Raw genomic sequence first — 23852 nt, 5'->3', positions numbered from 1 at the left:
GACACCACTGGACACTGTAAAAGGAGGCTGGTGCTTGGCATCATTGTTTCTCTTCTGTTAACCATGGTTATCTCTAAAGAAACACGTGCAGTCATCATTGCACTGCACAAAAATGGCCTAACATGGAAGAGTATTGCAGCTAGAAAGATTGCACCTCAGTCAACAATCTATCGCATCATCAAGAACTTCAAGGAGAGAGGTTCCATTGTTGGCAAAAAGGCTCCAGGGCTCCCAAGAAAGACCAGCAAGCGCCAGGACCTTCTCTTAAAAGTCTTTCAGCTGCGGGATCGGGCCCCCAGCAGTGCAGAGCTTGCTCAGGAATGGCAGCAGGCAGGTGTAAGTGCATATGCATGCACTGTGAGGCGGAGACTCTTGGAGCAAGGCCTGGTCTCAAGGAGGGCAGCAAAGAAGCCACTTCTCTAAAGAAAAAAACATCAGGGACAGACTGATATTCTGCAAAAGGTACAGGGAGTGGACTGCTGAGGACTGGGGTAAAGTCATTTTCTCTGATGAATCCCCGTTTCGATTGTTTGGGACATCTGGAAAACAGCTTATTCGGAGAAGACGAGGTGAGCGCTACCACCAGTCTTGTCTCATGCCAACTGTAAAGCATCCTGAAACCATTCATGTGTGGGGTTTCTTCTCAGCCAAGGGAATCGGCTCTCTCACAGTCTTGCCTAAAAACACAGCCATGAATAAAGAATGGTACCAGAATGTCCTCCTAAATCAACTTCTCCCAACCGTTCAAGAGCAGTTTGGCGATCAACAATGCCTTTTCCAGCATGATGGAGCACCTTGCCATAAAGCAAAGGTGATATCTAAATGGCTCAGGGAACAAAACATACAGATTTTGGGTCCATGGCCTGGAAACTCCCCAGATCTTAATCCCATTGAGAACTTGTCAATCATCAAGAGACGGGTGGACAAACAAAAACCTGCAAATTCTGACAAAATGCAAGCATTGATTGTGCAAGAATGGACTGCTATCAGTCAGGATTTGGTCCAGAAGTTGATTGAGAGCATGGCAGGGAGAATTGCCGAGGTCCTGAAGAAGAAGGGTCAACATTGCAAATATTGACTTGCTGCATTAACTAATTCTAACTGTCAATATAAGATTTTGTTACTCATAATATGATTGCAATTATATTTCTGTATGTGATAAAAACAACTGACAAAAACAGATAAAAACCAGAGGGCAGCAGAGCATGTGAAAATAGAAGATTTGTGTCATTCTCAAAACTTTTGGCCATGACTGTATATCTAATCCTGCGGCATGTGGAACTGTGTATAGACACATGTATCTAATCTTCCGGCATGTGGAACTGTGTGAAGACGCACATATCTAATCCTACGGCATGTGGTACTGTGTGCAGATGTGCGTAGCTAATCCTCTGGTGTGTGGAACTGTGTTCAGATGCGCATACCCAATCCTCTGGCATGTGGTACTGTGTGCAGATGCATGTATCCAATCCCCCGGCGTGTGGTACTGTGTGCAGACTTGGGTATCTAATACTATGGCATGTGGAACTGTGTGCAGATGTGCGTAGCCAATACTCTGGCATGTGGTACTGTGTGCAGATATGCGTATCTAATCCTCCCCCGTGTGGTACTGTGTGTAGACTCGCATATCTAATCCTCTGGCGATGGTACTATGTGAAGACATGCATATCTAATCCTCCGGCGTGTTGAGCTGTGTACAGATGTGCGTATCTAATCCTCCACTGTGTGGTACTTTGTGCAGACACACGTATCTAATCTTTCAGCGTGTGGAACTGTGTGCAGATGCGCATATCGAATCCTCGGTCGTGTAGTATTGTGTGCAGACGCACGTATCTAATCCTCCCCTGTGTGGTATTGTGTGAAGAGGTGCGTATCTAATCCTACGGCGTGTGAAACTGTGTGTAGACGCGTGTATCTAATCCTACGGCATGTGGTACTGTGTGCAGACGCGTTAATCTAATCTTATGGTGTGTACAACTGTGTGCAGACACGTGTATCTAATCCTTTTCTGGCGTGTGGAACTGTGTGCAGACGCGCCTATCTAATCCTCTGGTGTGTGGAACTGTGTGCAGATGTGCGTATCCAATCCCCCGGCGTGTGGTACTGTGTGCAGACGTGTGTATCTAATCCTTTGGCATGTGGAACTGTGTGCAGACGCATGTATCTAATCCTTCAGTGTGTGGAACTGTGTACAGACGTGTGTATCTAATCCTTTTCTGGCGTGTGGAACTGTGTGCAGACGCGTCTATCTAATCCTCTGGTGTGTGGAACTGTGTGCAGATGCGCGTATCCAATCCCCCGGCGTGTGGTACTGTGTGCAGACGTGTGTATCTAATCCTTTGGCATGTGGAACTGTGTGCAGACGCATGTATCTAATCCTTCAGTGTGTGGAACTGTGTGCAGACGTGTGTATCTAATCCTTTTCTGGCGTGTGGAACTGTGTGCAGACGCGCCTATCTAATCCTCTGGTGTGTGGAACTGTGTGCAGATGTGCGTATCCAATCCCCCGGCGTGTGGTACTGTGTGCAGACGTGTGTATCTAATCCTTTGGCATGTGGAACTGTGTGCAGACGCATGTATCTAATCCTTCAGTGTGTGGAACTGTGTGCAGACGTGTGTATCTAATCCTTTTCTGGCGTGTGGAACTGTGTGCAGACGCGTCTATCTAATCCTCTGGTGTGTGGAACTGTGTGCAGATGCGCGTATCCAATCCCCCGGCGTGTGGTACTGTGTGCAGACGCGTGTATCTAATCCTTTGGCATGTGGAACTGTGTGCAGACGCATGTATCTAATCCTTCAGTGTGTGGAACTGTGTGCAGACGTGTGTATCTAATCCTTCAGTGTGATACTGTGTGCTGATCTGTGTATCTAATCCTCTGATGCGTGTATCTCAGCTTGGATATCAGTGTTGGATTGTGCATGTGGAGTTACCGTGTGTATTGCAGTTGGAATATGAGTGAAAGACTTGCAGGTTTGTATTGGCTAAAGGGGGGGCATTGTGTTTGGAATGCTGTATCTCAGCAATGGTACGTCCAAGCGAGTTGGAGTCTCGTCTTAAACCTTCCCAGATACCTGAAGTATCTCTGTACCAAATTTGGTGAAGATCGGTGCAGTCTTTTGTTCGCGCATAAAGAACAGACAGACAGACAAGAATTCATTTTTTATAAGATAGAGAGATGACTATTCAATGCAGATTCCATATATGCTTATGAGTGGCGGTAATTCTGTCACTATCAGTGTGATGTTTCTTTAGATCCCCTGCTTTGTGCCAAACTGACACTGGCAAGAAAAAAAATCAGTGATCATAATAATTAGGTAGTTGACAAGGACATAGTTATGCCTCTATACAAATCACTGGTACGGCCACACTTAGAATATTGTGCGCAATTTTGGGCCCCGATATACAAGAAAGACATAAGTGAACTTGAAAAAGTGCAAAGACGGGCAACCAAAATGATTAGGGGAATGGGTGGACTGGAGTACAACGATAGATTAACAAACTTGGGGTTATTCAGTTTAGAGAAAAGACGTCTACGGGGAGATCTAATAACAATGTACAAATACATGAAGGGACAATACAAAGAACTTTCTAAGGATATTTTTACTCCTAGGCCAGTGGCAGTGACAAGAGGACATCCTCTACGTCTGGAGGAGAGAAGGTTTCACCAGCAACATAGAAGGGGATTCTTCACAGTAAGAACAGCGAGGCTCTGGAACTCTCTGCCCCAGGAAGTGGTGATGGCGGATTCACTGAACAAGTTCAAAGTGGGCCTCGATGCCTTTCTTGAAGAGAAAAATATAATGGGTTATGGTCTCTAGATTTTAAGGACACGTTGATCCAGGGTTTTATACTGACTGCCAGATTTGGAGTCGGGAAGGAATTTTTTCCCCTGAAATAGGGCAATTGGCATGAGCCTCATGGGGTTTTTTGCCTTCCCCTGGATCAACACTGTAGGGGATTGTAGGGTTATAGGTTGGACTTGATGGACTCATGTCTTTATCCAACCTCATCTACTATGTATGTAACTATGTAATAATGAGGAGCCATGGAACCTTTCACCCTAAAACTGCTCAACACTAGCTCCATGAGTCTAAAATGGCATGGTTTATATCAGGTGAGCCATGGATCCAGTATGTGGCACTGCCTCGGCTCTGGGAGTGTTAGCTCAGTAGTCTTGCAGTCTCCACCTACCACCCATCAAGGCTAACACACCCGGTGTCTCCTCATTTCTGGATGTTGCATTTGAAGAAGAGGCTAACTATGCCTCTCCTATATGTAACTCTAACCCTATCCCGCCTGGTTTGTCGTGGATACAGCAGGTGGTGCCTCATATCAACAGTCGCAGGAGGCAGCTCCACCTACTGGATCCATGGCATATAAGACAGAACCTGATTTTACCCACTCCATTCCAGCATCTACCCTAGCTCCATCCAATAAAGTGCATGTGTACTAGATGTTGTCCTGCCTGGGGAGGATGAACTAATGGAACAGGAATGGAACCGCCACCATGTACATCCATGTACAGGGACAGTGTATAAATACTATGTAGATAACCTACAAAGCACAGTTCACATGTTAAGGATAGTATAAGAAGCCACCTCAGCATGACCATAAACGTTCACAGAGGCAACCGGGTGAAATCTATATATCACTGGGTGACAGCGTAAGGGAGTCTAAAAATAGGGTAAAAAAATAGGGTAACATGTATGGTGCTCGTGGTGTCATATGAAGTGCTTTCAAGTATGGGTTTTGTGCATTATGGACCCATAGTTTGCGGTCTTTGCATTTCTCAGGCCAGACAATCCCGTGAGACTCTTAGGGCTGCAGATAACACATACAGAGCTTTCCAGCTTCCTTTCACGCACTAATGAGACTATTTGTTTAACTATCAATTTTGGAAACCAGTGATTTGTGGGGCTTAGACATTTCCTAATTAACTACATTGGAAAATTTCCTAAATTCGTGTTCCAGTTTCCAATGTAAATTTGCCCTGAGGTCTTCTTTAGTAAAGAACTGAAACATTGGTTCCAATGAAAGAAACAGTAAGTAGGAAATGTCATGTTGTAAATATCTGCAAACATGTTAGTGATTTCACGTAAAATAAAGCGCGCCTCCGCACCCATCCGAGGGTATTGAAGGGTGGTAACTCTACCTGCTCTTCTTTTCCATTGGGGACGCTAGAAATGTCTAGAACTTGCTATTTATTTGATGTGAAACCGTGACATTTTAATTGAACGAACCAGGTTGCAGAATTATAGCTCTTAATTTAATAATTCCTCGATTGCCTAATCTCATTGATATCGTAAGCATTAAATGTGACAGATAGATTTTAAACACGATTAAAACCGCACGAGGCCTAACCAGATTAATGAAAGTTTATGTAGTGCAAATTCTACTTCCACCGTTTTCAAAGCATGAAATAGTCAAGGAACGCAATTCTAAATTTCTCATTTTTTTATTTGTATATTTCCTTTGTGTTGTATTTACTGTCTACTTTATTTGCGTCATTCGATGAACCGTAACATTGGTTGAGGCTATGGAAGGCAGAATGGACTTATGTATTCCAATAAGTGCTATAAGGTTGCAGATAAGTGCTGACCCAGCACTATACGCAACATATACTTTCCCGTCTAGACTGGTGAATTATTGATGGCTGTCTAGTCAACACTGCTGATCAATACGGCTCGGAGGTATCGATGGATCCTGTCTATACAGTTAGTATAGTCATAAATATACTCTACAAGGCCATGTACTGTAGATATAGCAGAATTTGTACTAAATGTTCACGTGAAAATCTAAATAGATTATTGAAACTTTTTGTGAAACAATAACAATAACTATTTGAATAGAAATTGTAAAGCTTAAAGGGATCATCACAAAAAATATCCAAATGTTCCATATACTTTTGTCCATATGTATTAGGGCATGTGGTCATCAATGACACCCACCCACATTTAGGCAGAAAAGAGTGGCTCATACCCTTGATAACTCAAAAATATTTAGAAAAACCCTGCTAGGAATTCAGGAAATTTATGTAGCTATAAAGAAGGCCTCTCTCTGGACGTCTCTGCACATCCATGTACATGGATAATTTATCAGTTCCGGGTGAAGCTGTATAATATTTAGTTTCTCCTTTATTTTTTTCAATAAACCCCTTTATTCCTTAAAAGACTTTCCAATCTTAGAAATGAGAATGCCATAAATGTGTTATAGATCCAGGTCCCACCTCTGGGTATGTTGAGTTCTAAGATTGGTGTCCCCCATTCCACAGTCAAAGTTGAATAGAGTGGCGGCTACACATACACCACTCTCTCCACTTACTTCGAAAACAGCCAAGTATGTCTCCTCTGCTATTTTTGGAAAGCCAATGGAAAAGAACAGAGAGAACCATGCATGTGTGGCCACCTCTCTGTTCCCAAAGGTCATGGGATGGATGCACTCTAAGATCAACATCTATAAAATCTTCATGGTATATCCATTTTCACTAATAGGCATATACATGGACCTTCAGTGGGCCTAGGACTGTATCCATGATGACTTCAGCCACCAAGACTGGCGATCATGACTATATGAGGCTTCATTGCTGTTGAAGCACAGCATACTAAAGGGGTTAACTGCTGCAATATGAAGCCAGCTGGACATTAGACATCAGAACTGGACATGTCTTACAGCAGTCTCATTTCCGGGGTATTAACGGTATCTCTCAGGACTTAGATACCCCTGAACTTAAGTAGAGCTTAACGGTGTAAGGGCTAGTTCACACGGGGACAAGGAGGCGGATTTTGACAGCGGATTTCATCTCAAAATCCACCTCCATAGAATGGTGGTCTATGGAGACCGCTAGCTTTCTTTTTTCTGCTAGCAGTTTTTCGCCGCTAACAGAAAAAAGAAGCGACATGACCTTTCTTGAGGCGTTTTCAACCGCTTTTTTTGCGGCCATTCACTTTAGGGGAGGAGAAAACCGTCTGGCGTTTTTTTTTTTTTTTTTATGTAGATTGTGAGCCCCACATAGAGCTCACAATGTACATTTTTCCCTATCAGTATGTCTTTGGAATATGGGATGGAAATCCATGTAAACACGGGAAGAACATACAAACTCCTTGCAGATGTTTTTTTGCCCTTGGCGGGCTTTGAACACCAAGACTCCAGCGCTGCAAGGCTGCAGTGCTAACCACTGAGCCACCGTGTGGCCCCAGAACCGTCTGGCGTTTGTTGAAGCGGTTTTTACCAAAAACCACTCCAAAAAACGCGGCAAGGTCCAAAACCGCTTCCTAATTAGGAAGCGTTTTTTTTCCAGACCAAATAAGCCATGTAATTTACATGTGAACTAGCCCTTATAGTCAGACAGATTGTGACGTTGACGCTCCCCATTTGTTATGCAAGGCACCAGACCAGCACCTCCCATGAGGTGACCTGAAGCGACTGCTTCAGGCGGCGCTATGCCAGGGCTCCGGGGAGGGCAGCATTTTTGCTTACCTGTCAAGCTGTCCTGGACTGGCTTAGTGTCACCGAGCGGTGGATTGGGGAGGCCGCTGGCCTGCTCTCTGCCTGCTAACGCCGCTCCGCCCCGCCCCCTTCACTCCGCCCCTCCCCTCCTCCCCTTGGGCGGTGACAAAGGTAGGTTCACCCCTGCACGAGACACCCCAAGGACTCAGTAGAGGTGAGCATAAGTGTTTGTTATTTTTCTTCACCTCCTCGGACCTTCCTTTATTATATTCCGGGGTTTGAGGAATGGTTAGTAAGTTTTGTATGAGTGTAGGGGGTGGCGGAATAAATGAATGCCACTTAGAAGTGAAGTTTCCGAGATTTGGCTTTACAATTGTTTTATCATCTTGACTGTTATATAGTTGACCTTTAACAATATCTTTTTTGTTTTTGCAAATTTTTTAACATTATTGGAAATATAAAATTCTCTAAGAAAGTGTTTCTGGTTCTAGACATTATTCAGACAGCCAGTAAATATGTGTGTGAGTGACAAACGCAGGAAAAATCCCAGCAGCCTATGAAACATTTATTTTCCCCTTGAGCTGTTTTCAGCCATGATAAACATTGATGGTAAAAATGGTTTTGGCTGAAGCCGGGTCGCTTCGTGATTATCTGTTTCCATGGATCCCTTCTCCGGAGACTTTCACAAAGGAATAATATTTTATACACATTTTGGATGATGACAACTATAAACTATACAAATAGGTTTACAGGTAGGGGGCTTAAATCATGGAAACACTTTCACATAAATTCGCAACCCAGTTGCTTCTTTTAAAATCTGTTTCTGAGGAGCAACTGAGGAGGCATTGACAGAATCGTAGATGACCTGCAGCAAGCATCGGCAAGGCGCAAACAAAATTTACATCAGAAATTTTACGACTTAAATGATGTTTCCTGACAACTTTTATACTGTTGGTTTTTGCTTTATTTTTATGTTTTTGTGTAAAAAAAATCTCGTTGCCATTTAACTCATTTTAACTCTACTCAAAATTGAGTTTTGGAAACTGAGAATTGAAGATTTTCTTGAGTTAACTTAATCCAAACAGCTTCCCCAGGGTGGATAGAAGGGGGAGACAATGTGCAGATAGGTACTGTCCTCCGCTTACTGTCCTCTTAGGATGTGACTGCTCTGCAGGAAAGATGAATGTCTGTGATGCGAATTTATATGTGTTTAATGTTTATTTATGTGTAATGCAGTATGTATGTATATATACATGTATGTGTGGATTGTGTATGAATATGAGTAACCTGTGTCTCTGGTCAGCATGGTGCCTTGATTCAGGTTTCTAAAGCAGACCTCTCAGTTCCAACTGAAGTTCTTTGACATTCTTTAATAGGTGCCCCTTTAATGTCTCCAGTGCAATTGGATTTTGTTTCTCTAGCCCTCTCCATTCCTGAGCAATCAGCACAGTTGAGCAATTTTGGTGCTTGGTTTGCTAACTAGACTGTCTAGTGTCAAAAGGGTGGTGTCACACAGGAACATGCAATTGGGTGTAACTTACAGCTCCAATCAGAGGCAGTGTTAGAACTCAGTGACATGCCCCCATGCCTGATACTGCCTGAGCCATTTGACATTAGAGAGTCTAATTAACACATCAGGCACCAAAACTAACTGCACTTATTGCTCTGGGATGATAGGAGTAGAGAAAAAAGTTCCAACTGCGCAGGAATCAGAGGAACAGCAACTATTATAGGGTGAAAAGTACTCAAGTTTGTGGGGGTAGTGAAATATTCTCTTTAAACAGTAGTGGAGAGGCAATGGTTGCCATTTGGTTATGGCACACTTACTCAAATTCACAGGTAGGAATTTAATGCAAAATTGAAGACAGAATCTGCCTCAAATTCTGCCTGTGTTCTGCCTTCCATTCATTTCAACAGGAAGCAGTAGCTGATTTTTTCAGCTAGTGGAATAAATAATCATATTGCTCATTCTTTAGGCGGATTCTGCACAAGAGGTATCCCTGTGCTGCCTGAAGACTCTCCTTCGACGCCTCCATCTTCTACAGCCACACCTCTCCGCCGTGACCTTTGTGTAGTCTTCTTCTGACGAGCCTGTGTTTAAAATCTAAATTCCACTCATGTGCAGTTGGCTCTGCCATCGGGCTTCGGGCAGAGCCAACTGTGTATGTCTGTTCAGCCATTTTATTGTGGCCGCTTCTAATGATAGAAACTCCTTAACGGATTATTTAATGAATGACTGGGGAACAAGACGCCCATTTACTGTTCTGCTATTGGAACTCCAGACCTCGGCTGTATTATTCCTTGGGCTATAACGATATATTAAAATATCAGATTTCAATAAATGAGATTTTCTCATGTGCCAAAATTGTTGATAGGTTCCATTTTTTGTTGTTGAAATTTTGCAAAAAAAATGTAAGTAATTATTTTTTTTCTGATATCATTTTTTGCCAAAATATTGTAAAAATTCTATGATGTGAATATTAGAGATGAGCGAACAGTAAAATGTTCAATATTCGATATTCGTTTCGAGTAGCCCCTCAATATTCGACTACTTGAATCGAATATCAAACCCTATTATAGTCTATGGGGGGAAAATGCTCGTTTCAGGGGTAGGCAACATTCGATCAAATTATACTTACCAAGTCCACGAGTGAGGGTTGGGCTGGATTCTCCGAGAAGTCTTCTCCATGCAGCGTCCCCGCGGCGTCTTCCGGCTCTGAATTCACTCTGCCAGGCATCGGGCCTGGGCAGAGCCGACTGCGCATGCCCGCACTATAAGAAAATGGCCACTTACAGTCAAAGCGGCCATTTTCTTGTAGCGCGGGCATGCGCAGTCAGCTCTGCCCAGGCCCGATGCCTGGCAGAGTGAATTCAGAGCCAGAAGATGCCACGGGGACGCTGCACGGAGAAGACTTCTAAAGGTAGGAGAAGAACCAGCGTTGATTGGCCGACTGTATAGCATTCGGCCAATCAACGCTGGTTCTGCATCAAATTTTTCCATTCGAATAGCGAGTAGCATTCGATCGAGTACGAGTATTTCGAATACCATAGTATTCGATCGAATACCTACTCCATCGAATACTACTCGCTCATCTCTAGTGAATATCTTTTCCTTTTTTATTTTTCCATTGCCATATATATCTATTATGTTACACTGTGTCTTTACAAACATAGAGCCAAAATCTTTTGGCAAGTTTTTGCAGTTCTCTATTCCCATCGTGGCCAGCAGGTGTCAGTATTATACTTTTGGACCCATTAAGTTTCCGCATCTTATACCCTGATGTAAAATATCCGTCTCGCCTAAAAACAAAACCCATAAGCACTTCCTTCTGGCTATTGTAAGTTTATCAAGTAAAGGTCAATTAAATCCATTAAATCAATATTGATTTATCCCTTGGATAGACGCTGGCGGAATCTTATATTTAGCTGTACTACAGTCATCTTACAGCTCATTGTTTCTTCTGCTGCATCAATTTATTCTCTCTTTTAATAAATGACTCTATTCATATTGATTTTGTATACAGTATGATAATGGTTTTGACAATAAATAGGATTATTATTTTTTTTCTTCTCCTTCCAGATAAGAAGCCTATTAACATGTGATGCAAGAACTGAATAGACTTGATGAGTGGCAGTCGGGGGTTTTCGTTATGGTGAGAATACAGAAGGCCGCACGGTGTTTTGTGTAGATGTAATTGTTTGTTTTCTCCAAATTTGCATATTATTTTCGCTTTTAGAAAGTGGCATCTGGGAGGCTGTTGTTCACATTGTATGGCTGTGTAAGGTCGGCAGCTCAAGAAATGCAAAAGAAATGAAAATCCCGGATAATTTCTTCATTCAAGCCAATAGTTTTAGCAGAAAATGCTTTATTTCTCAGTATTTGACGATTGTAAATGTTAGGATTAGGAAAAAGTAATCCTCTATTAAAAATAATAGGTAGAAAATAAAAAAAAAAGTTGTTCAGTTACCTATATGGAGGCTGCTGGTGATCAGGGATAGGAATGGGACGTGAGGGGGTGCAGTGAGTGGGGGTAAGGGACTATAAATGATACGTTTTCTGTTACCAAATAGGTTTTTCATGCTAAAAACCTATTCCCAGGATAGGTCATCAGTATCTGATCTGTCGGGGTCCGACACCTGGACCCTGTACAGATGAGCTGTTCAGGCAGTGGATGTGCAGGCTCCTGATCCACGGCTATAGTGGTTGTACTGGGCAATTGCAGTGCCGCTCCTATTACTTAAATAGGAGCAACTTTCACAATCTTCTCATCCGTTGAACGGCTGATCTGTGCGGGATCTGGGTGTCAGAACTCTACAGATCAGACTGATGACCTATCCTATGAAAAATCCTATTGATAAAAAAACCTCTTTGACCAGTTCCAAACTGCTGATAGAGAATATACGGTATGTCTGGGTGATCCACTCTTAACTCTGCAAGGATGTACCCTTCTGACCCGGACGTCACCTGAGCAGTAGAGGCCCGGGAACTGTAAGAGCTACCGGAACCAAGAGGACTCAGATCAGCTCTGTAGTTCAGGTTAAGAGGCTGGATTCCTCCTGTAACTGAGACTACATCTATCAGCCCCAGTTACAGGGAAAATGAGCCCCCCCCCAAAAAATGTACTGTTAAGATACCCCCCAAAAGTCTGTTATGACCTTATGGGGGGCACAATGTAAATATACAATGTATATAATGTAATATATACAAAACAATAAAATAAAATAGGCACAAAAAATAAAAGTAAAATAATAAAGATAAAATCGCACCCACATCACAGGTTCTAGCCCCGTGACAGCAACACAACACTACAAAAAATTACCATAATTGAGAGGGAAAGCCATTTCAAAAAGGTTTTTTAGTAACACTTTTATTCATAAAAAAAAGTGAAAAATGTGAAAAAGAGACATGCAAAAATAAAAAAGACCTAAAGCCCTAGGTGTCACTGAAACCCCCCCAAAAATTAATAACCTGAAAAAAAAAAAATGTTATAGCCCTCAAAAGCAAATGTATAAAAAAAAAACTGGAAATGTGTCTGGTCTTGAACCAGGGCAATTGGCCTGGTACAGATGTGGTTAAAGGCCACTTGGCTGGGCGGTAAGGGACGGGGCTGACAGCACCCAGCTACAGACAGTACTGTTAGAAGGGCGTTCCTGACAGTCTAACTGGGAACGCCACTCCTGATGGGGAAGAGAGATCAGTAAGGGCACTGATATCTCCAGCCCACATAACGAGAAAGCCGACAGTGCTTTCTAGTTGTATATAAGGCCGCATGTGCCCAAGGACATGAAAGGTCCTCTTTAATAGGCGGAGGCCCAGAGTGGGCCTTCCCCCACGTCTTCTAGACATCCTCCCGGTGTCCGCTGCTCCTTCTCGGTCCTGTTCCGTAATGTCAGCTGGATGGCTCTTTAACACGAGCGCCATGATGTCAGTGCACTCCATGTGTTAGTCATAACAAGGTCATGCATGGAAAATTACAACTAACCAGGGGATTAACCACAAAGGGACCATCAAACAGCTAACTTAGAAACACCCCAAGAAATATCAGTAACAATAGTATGGTAAAATACATCAATCTTTTATTGTACAAAAATTTTCATATAAGGATAAAAGACTAGCAGCTGGGCAGATGAAAAAATACCAAAGTACACAAGACAAAGGGTGCTCAGGCCCATAAATAGCCAATTATCATAATCCATACATCAGTGAAAAATAGATGATAGTAAATACAATGCTGCAAAGATCACTGGATTTGATATAAAATAAAAATTGGCGCCATCTTCCACACCACACTGCAAGCAATCATAATATAATAGCACACAGAATACACATACCTAAAGTGTCTGGGGTAATTTACAATGGTGCACCACAAATGCATCAAAGTTGATAGAAAAGTTACAACAAATGCTACTAACCACAGCACTAGGATGTTAATTAAAAAAATGGCGCGGGTGCATGCGCAGTAGCAGTAGTAGCAGCATGCTACTGCGCACGTACCCGCACCATTTTTTATCAATGGCAGCTCGCGAGTGCCGGAGGAAGACGGGACCCGAAGACATCGCTGGAAGAGGAGGCATGGCTGAAGAGGACATCAGACCCTGAATGCCCGCCCACCGTGCACGATAGATAAGTACAACATATTCTTTTTTAGGGTTTTATTTTAAAACGGGGTGTGGGGGGGTAGTTTAATATAACTTTAGCAGTGCCTGAATAGCCTTTTTAAAGGCTATTCACACATATGTGGGGCTCTATCAGCATAATTTTGCTGATAGATCCCCTTTAATGAGACACCCAATATAAAGGTCAGTGTACTCCATGTGACCACTGAGGCCTACTTACAGGCCTCATCGTTGACCACAGGGTGTATGGCATCATGTAGGAGGCTGCAAGAGGACCCAGAGGAAGACATTGGAAGGAGTGTCTTACTACCATTATAGGACCACAGACATACATTTTGGGATTTGGGATGTTGGGCTTTAATATCCATGTATTGCAGAACTTAGGTTGATTACATTGTTAATAATTCTTAATTCTTCATTATCGCTACAACCATCATAGTCTGAAGTGTTGTCCACAGGAGATACTTGTGTCATTGTCAGTGACAATCTGATTTTCTTGTCTCATGCCATTACACCGCCTGACCTTAACTGTATTGGAAGACAATTTAGTCTAAAACCGATCTTAGATGTATAAGGCCTTATTCACATGAGCAGGAAAAATGTCAGTTTTCCAAACAATGAAAGTTTACGAGGGTATTCGTATTTTTTTGGAGGAGCATGTGAACAACTTGTCAAAAAATAGGATAGGCTCAAAAGGATGGCCCATGGTTTTATAAAAATGCCATTTTTACAAGGGTTGTGTGAATATAGCCTTAGACAAATATTAGATATTACAAATTGATGTGATGAACCAAAATCTAGCACAACTTCCACAGACGTCCCTTTCCATGAAAATGAAATGGGTGATGCAAAAGTGAAAAAGTTGCATATTTTTGTGTATAAAAACCCAATTTGCGCAAAAATTTTCTACTTCTTTATGATATGTTTGCCAGTAAACCAGCTGACAAAGGATAATAAATCTCCCCCATTGTACGGGCCTAGAATATGAATAAGTGAGCTTCTAATATCACCTTATTATAGTCATTCTGATCATATGTACAGATTAGTGACGCATATAAATAACCTTGAGCAATGATATTTTATTAATGAAGTTATTCTGATAACCTGATACATAATCAGGAGTCTTTCTCCGGTTATCTGCATAATGTATGGTCTCCTATTGTCAGACACTCATGTATATAGACGTATTTCACATCCTATTGAAAAACCACCTAATGGACCTTTTGTGTGCAACGAGCTTAAAGCTGGCCGTAAAATAGATGCGACTTTTTAATTGTTGTGTCCTTTAAGCTGCGTTCATTGTGCAAGATGAGATGACCCTACTAGAGATGAGCGAGTACTGTTCGGATAAGCCGATCCGAACAGCACGCTCCATTGAAATGAATGGACGTAGCCGGCACGCGGGGGGTTAAGCGGCCGGCCGCCGTCAAAGCGGAAGTACCAGGTGCATCCATTCATTTCTATGGAGCGTTCTGTTCGGATCGGCTGATCCGAACAGTACTCGCTCATCTCTAGACCCTACATCACACATGGAACATTTGTAAGATGGGGGAAACCTGATAGTGACTGTTAGTATCCCCCCCTCTATACAAAGCACATCAGTCAGCAATAAACTTCAAAAGACTCCCTGTGGGGTTTGATACAAGGTGCAGATGTGCAGGTTTTAATAAAGAAGTTCCAACCTTCGAGAATGCTGGAAAATGTGAAAGGTGACACAAGAATGGGGCATCAGGAGAGGAGCTCGAGATGGTGATGGAAACTGCACCCAAGACACAAACTATGAGACAGCTCAACATTGTAGTGGGTCCACAGCACTGCCAAATGCTGCCGTGAGATATAGATCCTTGTAGTCACAAGCCAAGACCTCTTGATTTACAGAATCAGCACCAATGTAACAAAGCAGCCCTGCAGCAAGGCTCCCCTTCATCTTGTAATGTATCAGTAATATGTAAGTCAATGAGTCAATGGGACAAGATGTCATTTTGAAGAACTTGCCAGAAGAACTGTACTTTACCGCATATGCCATATTTTGGTTTTGGCCAAGTCACATTTGGAAGCGGCGGTCAATCTATCATTATTTATTACTTTTATAGCACCAACATATTCCACACTGTCCCAATCTACATTCCTTATCAGAATAATATAACATGAAATGTTGGTTTTAAAAATAGGCCATTTTTTGTTTACACATCCCCTTTAAGGGTAGAGCCAAGTGGTCTTTGTTCTTATAGAATCAGATGCATTTTTGGGGTTTCATCATGGGTGACTTTAATACCCATGGTGAGCGGCTCATTGTATAAGGCTCTCAGCTGTATCTAATAGACATGGTTACATGCGAGTTGAAAATGCTTTGATACGGCGCATGTTAAAGAGTTAATTGAAATGAGATAACACCTATAAGGCTAAGGCCCCATGGGACGTCCCACAGCAAAAAAGCGCGACGCATCGCAGCGATTTAAACAAAAAGTTTGCGGCGTTTTCCTCTGCGAACTTTCTGTTAGAATTATACGTATGGGGAAACCGCCGTCGTTTCTGTAGATATAATTCGCATGCTGTGATTTCCAAAATCGCGCCGGTTTTGGCAATGGCGGCGTGTCCAGACGGCGGTTTTTACCGCACAGTGGGAATGGGATTCGCTAAAATCCCATCCACTTTGCCCTTACTGTAAATGCTGCGATTTTTCCTGTGGGCAGATTGTTTCCTTCCCGTACAGTAATTGTGTCAGTATGGAAGACTCTATTGTCGCTCTGTTGTATAGAATAAGCCCATTCTTCTACTTATGTTAGTTCTTCTACAGACGCCGGACATTACACATATTCGCAGTTATTGGTTTCTCTGAAGGATTAGTATTCTGGATGTTCGGCGCCTGTCACTTCACTTTATCAAGCTCATCCTTATGTAACTTACCTTGAACTGTGATACATAATAACCATTTTCATGAATCTTGGCTGCACTATAATTCTGTATTGCTCTTATCTTCTCAATGACTCAGATTTCATTATTACTTTTCATCCAGAATATATTCTCTTCCATGCAGCTGCTATATTTAAATGAGATTGTGGCGGCTGTGACAAAAAACCATTATATTTACCTTTCTATGTTTTTGCATAAAAGTAAAAGTTTTTTATATTGTGACTAAACTCTTGATGACTGTCCGATGTGGGTGGAATATGCTGCTTTTCCACTTCATAAGTGGTCGCATGGGACTAAGAGGTCTTAGGGACTTCATCACTGGTGGTCTATCTTTAGGATAGGTCCTTCATTTTTGATAGGAGGGGTCACTTTCTGTTCAGCAATAAAGGGGCTTCAGCAACTTGTTTGATCACGATATCCTCCTTGTAGTTCATACAGACAGGCGTAGTCCCTAATTGTTGGGTTCACTAAAGATCGGTTTACAACCGACTTAAAGGGATTCTACCATTAAAACCTTTTTTATGTGGATAAGATGTTGGAACAGCCTTTAGAAAGGCTATTCGTCTCTTACCTTTAGACGTGGTCTCCGCTGCGCCGTTCCTTAGAAATACCGTTATTTACCGGTATGCAAATGAGTTCTCTCGCAGCGATGGGGGCGGATCCCAGCGCTCAAACAGCGATGGGGGCATCCCCACCACTGCCGGAGAAGTGTCTCCAGCGCCGCCTCCTTCTTTGTCCGCAGCGTCATCTTCAATGTCTTCTTCCGGCTTAGGCTCGTAACTTCTAGGCCTCGGGCCTTGAGCAGAGCAGACTGCGCAGGCGCACAGGCCAAGGGAAAATGGCCACTAACAATACTGTGAGTTCTCTCACAGCACTGAGGGCGGGCACCAGCGCTCAAACAGCACCCGGGGCGTCCCCAATGCTGCAAGAGAAATCTCCAGTGCTGCCTCCATCTTCTTCAGGAACGGCTCTTCTTCGCGTCTTCTTCCAGGGGTTGGCTTCAAACTTCTAGGCCTCGGGCCTAGAACAAACCTGACTGTGCATGCCCACCAGCCACAAGACAATGGCTGCTTACACAGTATTGTAAGTGGCCATTTTCATGTGGCCGGCAGGCATGCGCAGTACTATTACGGCAGATGTTAGGAAGGGGTTAAAATCAAGTTTTTTTCAAGTAATCAAGTAATTTTTTTGTCCCTCCTCCACTACTATTTACAGACTAATTGGTAAGACGATTTTAACTTCATTTGAGACCGGACCATCGTTTTTGAAAAGTTTTTTGACAGAATGGTGAAGTTGACATGCACATAGGACTTACCGTACAATGTATGCGAGATCAGGATTAGTTTTGACCATCCAGTGGTGTCTATGGAGCCATAGAAGAGACGTGAGGGTGCATTCACACGGAGGAAAATGGTGAGGAATTTGGCATGAAATTTCAGCGCTGAAAAAAAAGTCTCCCATTGACTTCAGTGGGTTCCTTTTTCTAGAACCCCTTGTGAGACCATATGCTGGTGTGGTTGGCCCTGGGTTCCTCCTAATGCAGGACAATGCCAGACCTCATGTGGCTGAAGTGTGTCAGCAGTTCCTGCAAGATGAAGGCATTGAAGCTATGGACTGGCCCGCCCATTCTCCAGACCTGAATCCGATTAAGCACATTTGGGACATCATGTCTCGCTCCATCCACCAACGTCACATTGCACCACAGACTGTCTAGGACAGGGGTAGGCAACCTTTTTTGTTCGGCGTGCCGATTTAAATTAAAAAATCAAAGATGAGGTCCTCGGAGTGCCGGGCAATAATTGTAAAGCCGACGACACCTACACTAAAGTCATATAGCACAGGGGTGCTGTCATACTGTGATCCAAGCCATATGCGCTTACCACTATTTGCCTGGATACGCATGTTCTTTTCCATTAGAAGCAATGTAAGTACATGTGTAACCCGCAATTAGTGGTAATGTATGTGACTGGGAGCAGAGCGAGGTCATACCTGTAAAGAGCTGACACACAATGTACCTGTATGCTTCATCCAGTCCTCGGCTGTTAGTAACTTCAGTATTCTGTAAGGGAGCGTTCACACTACTGTCGGTGTCCGACAGCTAGTGTCCGCTGCTAATGTCCTCACAAGATTTTGAACAGACATTAGCAGCGGACACTAGCTGTTGGACACCGACGGTAGTGTGAACGCTCCCTAAGTGAAACGCAGATTAATTTGTCACTTTTAGTTCCTGGCGGTGCAGTAACAGCAAAACCCCAGCCAGAAATTAATCGGTGTCACATTTTCAACAAAGTGGCCGCACTGGTGCCCAGGAACTGGATTTGGCTATAATTGCATCTAGTTACAGTGTCACCACCCAATAGAATCACACTAAGGCTGAGGCCCCACATTACAAAAATGCAGCTTTTATTATTGCAGATTTAGCTGCGTTTTTTTTTCCGTCAAAGCCAAGAATGGCTAGAAAAGGAACGGGAAATATATAGGAAGCTTCTTATATGTCTCCCTCCTGCTCAATCTACTCCTGGCTTCGGCTAAAAAAACCCAGCAAAATCTGCAACGAAAAAAAGCTGTTTCTGCAACGTGGGGCTTTAGCCTAAGGCTGAGGCCCCCACGTTGTTGGAACACAGCTTTTTTTGTTACATATTTTGCTGTGTTTTTCTGAGCCTAAGCCAGGAGTGGATTGAGCAGAAGGGAGACGTATAAGAGCTTCCTATATACTTCCCATTCCTTCTGTAGCCATTTTTAGCTTTGGTTGAAATAAACCGCATCAAAATCTGCAACAAAAACGCTGCGTTTCTGCAACGTGGGGCCTCAGCCTTACGCCTCCTGCATACAAGTGGCACGCATGTGGTTTTCACTGACCTAGATGTTAGAAATAGGGGATGTATAGGACACATATAGGACCTGCTCCATAGTTTTCAGTTCTTCTATTTGGCCCAGATACACAGCCACAAAAAGAATGGCTGTATATATGGGTCAATTGAAATATATAGGTCTGTACTTTTATCCACAGTTGTAGAGTCTGGTCATGTGCATTGCAGGTTACAACTCAATGTGCCTCATATTAATAGCAGTTAACTCCATCATGTCCCTCACATTAACCCCCTGTGTGCTTTACATAAGGGACACTGATATGTGAGACATATGGAGGTAATAAGTGAATATCTTCATTATATAGGTCCTTTATTAGTACCTCCATATGTCTCACACATCAGTAATAGAGATGAGCGAACAGTGTTCTATCGAACACATGTTCGATCGGATATCAGGGTGTTCGCCATGTTCGAATCGAATCGAACACCACGTGGTAAAGTGCGCCAAAATTCGATTCCCCTCCCACCTTCCCTGGCGCCTTTTTTGCACCAATAACAGCGCAGGGGAGGTGGGACAGGAACTACGACACCGGGGGCATTGAAAAAAATTGGAAAAAGTCATTGGCTGCCGAAATCAGGTGACCTCCATTTTAGACGAATAGTGGATTTCAAATCCGGGTCATATGAGAATGTGAACTTTGTGACTATGAGACAGGGATAGCTGTACAGGCAGGGATAGCTAGGGATAACCTTTATTTAGGGGGGAATGTTATTAAAAATAACTTTTTGGGGCTCTATCGGGTGTGTAATTGTGATTTTTGTGAGATAAACTTTTTCCCATAGGGATGCATTGGCCACCGCTGATTGGCCGAATTCCGTACTCTGGCCAATCAGTGCTGGCCAATGCATTCTATTAGCTTGATGAAGCAGAGTGTGCACAAGGGTTCAAGCGCACCCTCGGCTCTGATGTAGCAGAGCCGAGGCTGCACAAGGGTTCAAGCGCACCCTCGGCTCTGATGTAGGAGAGCCGAGGGTGCACTTGAACCCTTGTGCACCCTCAGCTCTGCTACATCAGAGCCGAGGGTGCGCTTGAACCCTTGTGCACACTCTGCTTCATCAAGCTAATAGAATGCATTGGCCAGCGCTGATTGGCCAGAGTACGGAACTCGACCAATCAGCGCTGGCTCTGCTGGAGGAGGCGGAGTCTAAGATCGCTCCACACCAGTCTCCATTCAGGTCCGACCTTAGACTCCGCCTCCTCCGGCAGAGCCAGCGCTGATTGGCCGAAGGCTGGCCAATGCATTCCTATGCGAATGCAGACTTAGCAGTGCTGAGTCAGTTTTGCTCAACTACACATCTGATGCACACTCGGCACTGCTACATCAGATGTAGCAATCTGATGTAGCAGAGCCGAGGGTGCACTAGAACCCCTGTGCAAACTCAGTTGACGCTAATAGAATGCATTGGCCAGCGCTGATTGGCCAATGCATTCTATTAGCCCGATGAAGTAGAGCTGAATGTGTGTGCTAAGCACACACATTCAGCACTGCTTCATCACGCCAATACAATGCATTAGCCAGTGCTGATTGGCCAGAGTACGGAATTCGGCCAATCAGCGCTGGCTCTGCTGGAGGAGGCGGAGTCTAAGGTCGGACCTGAATGGAGACTGGTGTGGAGCGATCTTAGACTCCGCCTCCTCCAGCAGAGCCAGCGCTGATTGGTCGAGTTCCGTACTCTGGCCAATCAGCGCTGGCCAATGCATTCTATTAGCTTGATGAAGCAGAGTGTGCACAAGGGTTCAAGCGCACCCTCGGCTCTGATGTAGCAGAGCTGAGGGTGCACAAGGGTTCAAGTGCACCCTCGGCTCTCCTACATCAGAGCCGAGGGTGCGCTTGAACCCTTGTGCAGCCTCAGCTCTGCTACATCAGAGCCGAGGGTGCGCTTGAACCCTTGTGCACACTCTGCTTCATCAAGCTAATAGAATGCATTGGCCAGCGCTGATTGGCCAGAGTACGGAATTCGGCCAATCAGCGCTGGCTCTGCTGGAGGAGGCGGAGTCTAAGATCGCTCCACACCAGTCTCCATTCAGGTCCGACCTTAGACTCCGCCTCCTCCAGCAGAGCCAGCGCTGATTGGCCGAATTCCGTACTCTGGCCAATCAGCACTGGCTAATGCATTGTATTGGCGTGATGAAGCAGTGCTGAATGTGTGTGCTTAGCACACACATTCAGCTCTACTTCATCGGGCTAATAGAATGCATTGGCCAATCAGCGCTGGCCAATGCATTCTATTAGCGTGAACTGAGTTTGCACAGGGGTTCTAGTGCACCCTCGGCTCTGCTACATCAGATTGCTACATCTGATGTAGCAGTGCCGAGTGTGCATCAGATGTGTAGTTGAGCAAAACTGACTCAGCACTGCTAAGTCTGCATTCGCATAGGAATGCATTGGCCAGCCTTCGGCCAATCAGCGCTGGCTCTGCCGGAGGAGGCGGAGTCTAAGGTCGGACCTGAATGGAGACTGGTGTGGAGCGATCTTAGACTCCGCCTCCTCCAGCAGAGCCAGCGCTGATTGGCCGAATTCCGTACTCTGGCCAATCAGCACTGGCTAATGCATTGTATTGGCGTGATGAAGCAGTGCTGAATGTGTGTGCTTAGCACACACATTCAGCTCTACTTCATCGGGCTAATAGAATGCATTGGCCAGCGCTGATTGGCCAGAGTACGGAATTCGGCCAATCAGCGCTGGCTCTGCTGGAGGAGGCGGAGTCTAAGATCGCTCCACACCAGTCTCCATTCAGGTCCGACCTTAGACTCCGCCTCCTCCAGCAGAGCCAGCGCTGATTGGCCGAATTCCGTACTCTGGCCAATCAGCACTGGCTAATGCATTGTATTGGCGTGATGAAGCAGTGCTGAATGTGTGTGCTTAGCACACACATTCAGCTCTACTTCATCGGGCTAATAGAATGCATTGGCCAGCGCTGATTGGCCGAATTCCGTACTCTGGCCAATCAGCACTGGCTAATGCATTGTATTGGCGTGATGAAGCAGTGCTGAATGAGTGTGCTTAGCACACACATTCAGCTCTACTTCATCGGGCTAATAGAATGCATTGGCCAATCAGCGCTGGCCAATGCATTCTATTAGCGTGAACTGAGTTTGCACAGGGGTTCTAGTGCACCCTCGGCTCTGCTACATCAGATTGCTACATCTGATGTAGCAGTGCCGAGTGTGCATCAGATGTGTAGTTGAGCAAAACTGACTCAGCACTGCTAAGTCTGCATTCGCATAGGAATGCATTGGCCAGCCTTCGGCCAATCAGCGCTGGCTCTGCCGGAGGAGGCGGAGTCTAAGGTCGGACCTGAATGGAGACTGGTGTGGAGCTATCTTAGACTCCGCCTCCTCCAGCAGAGCCAGCGCTGATTGGTCGAGTTCCGTACTCTGGCCAATCAGCACTGGCCAATGCATTTCTATGGGGAAAAGTTAGCTTGCGAAAATCGCAAACTGACAGGGATTTCCATGAAATAAAGTGACTTTTATGCCCCCAGACATGCTTCCCCTGCTGTCCCAGTGTCATTCCAGGGTGTTGGTATCATTTCCTGGGGTGTCATAGTGGACTTGGTGACCCTCCAGACACGAATTTGGGTTTCCCCCTTAACGAGTTTATGTTCCCCATAGACTATAATGGGGTTCGAAACCCATTCGAACACTCGAACAGTGAGCGGCTGTTCGAATCGAATTTCGAACCTCGAACATTTTAGTGTTCGCTCATCTCTAATCAGTAACCCTTATGTGACCAACACAGGGGTTAATGTGAGGGACATGATGGGGTTAACTGCTATTAATGTGATGCACATGGAGTTACTAAAACTAAAGTAATAACCCCAAATGCCTGACATTAATGAGAATAGTTAGTAACACACACGTACCTGGTGTTTTTACTTTCACTTTGCTTCCTCTCCTATTCAGGGCTGCAGACAGCAGGAGCTCCTCCTCACGTGTAACAGCAGGTGCAGGGAGCCCTTATCCTGTGCAGTGAGAGGCTCACCTCTGATTGGTGGGCAGGGAGAGAAGGGGGCGTGTCCTACACCGCAGCTCTAGCAGAGCACTGAAAGGACGTTCTCTCTCAATTTAGTGTATGAAAGTTGCGGGCTGGCTGCTGTGCCAGCAAAATATGCCTCGCGTGCCACTCTTGGCACGCGTGCCAGGGGTTGCCGACCCCTGGTCTAGGAGTTGGCAGATACTTTAGTCCAGGTCTGGGAGGAGATCCCTCAAGACACCATCCACAACCTCATCAGGAGCATGCCCAGGTGTTGTAGAGAGGTCTTACAGGCACGTGGAGGCCACACACACTACTGAGCCTCATTTTGACATGTTTTAAGGACATTACATCAATGTTGGATCAGCCTGTAGTGTGTTTTTCCATTTTAATTTTGGGTGTGACTCCAAATCCAGGCCTGCATTGGTTAATAAATTTGATTTCCATTGATGATTTTTGTGTGATTTTGTTGTCATCACATTCAACTTTGTACAGAACAAAGTATTCAATGAGAATATTTCATTCATT

The 23852-nt window shown here is 44.3% G+C and overlaps 1 protein-coding gene across 1 annotated transcript in view; it reads right to left on the bottom strand.

The window, feature by feature from the left end:
- The window catches only part of LOC142201132 (MORN repeat-containing protein 3-like), a 74724-nt gene that overhangs the window by 33191 nt on the left and 17681 nt on the right, over window positions 1–23852 (bottom strand). The window lies entirely within an intron of this gene.

Source organism: Leptodactylus fuscus, chromosome 4 (genome assembly GCF_031893055.1).
Source record: "Leptodactylus fuscus isolate aLepFus1 chromosome 4, aLepFus1.hap2, whole genome shotgun sequence".
NCBI classification, from domain to species: Eukaryota; Metazoa; Chordata; class Amphibia; order Anura; family Leptodactylidae; genus Leptodactylus; species Leptodactylus fuscus.
The sequence above is the reverse complement of the archived record's forward strand: the minus strand, read 5'-3'. Positions and strand labels throughout refer to the sequence as shown.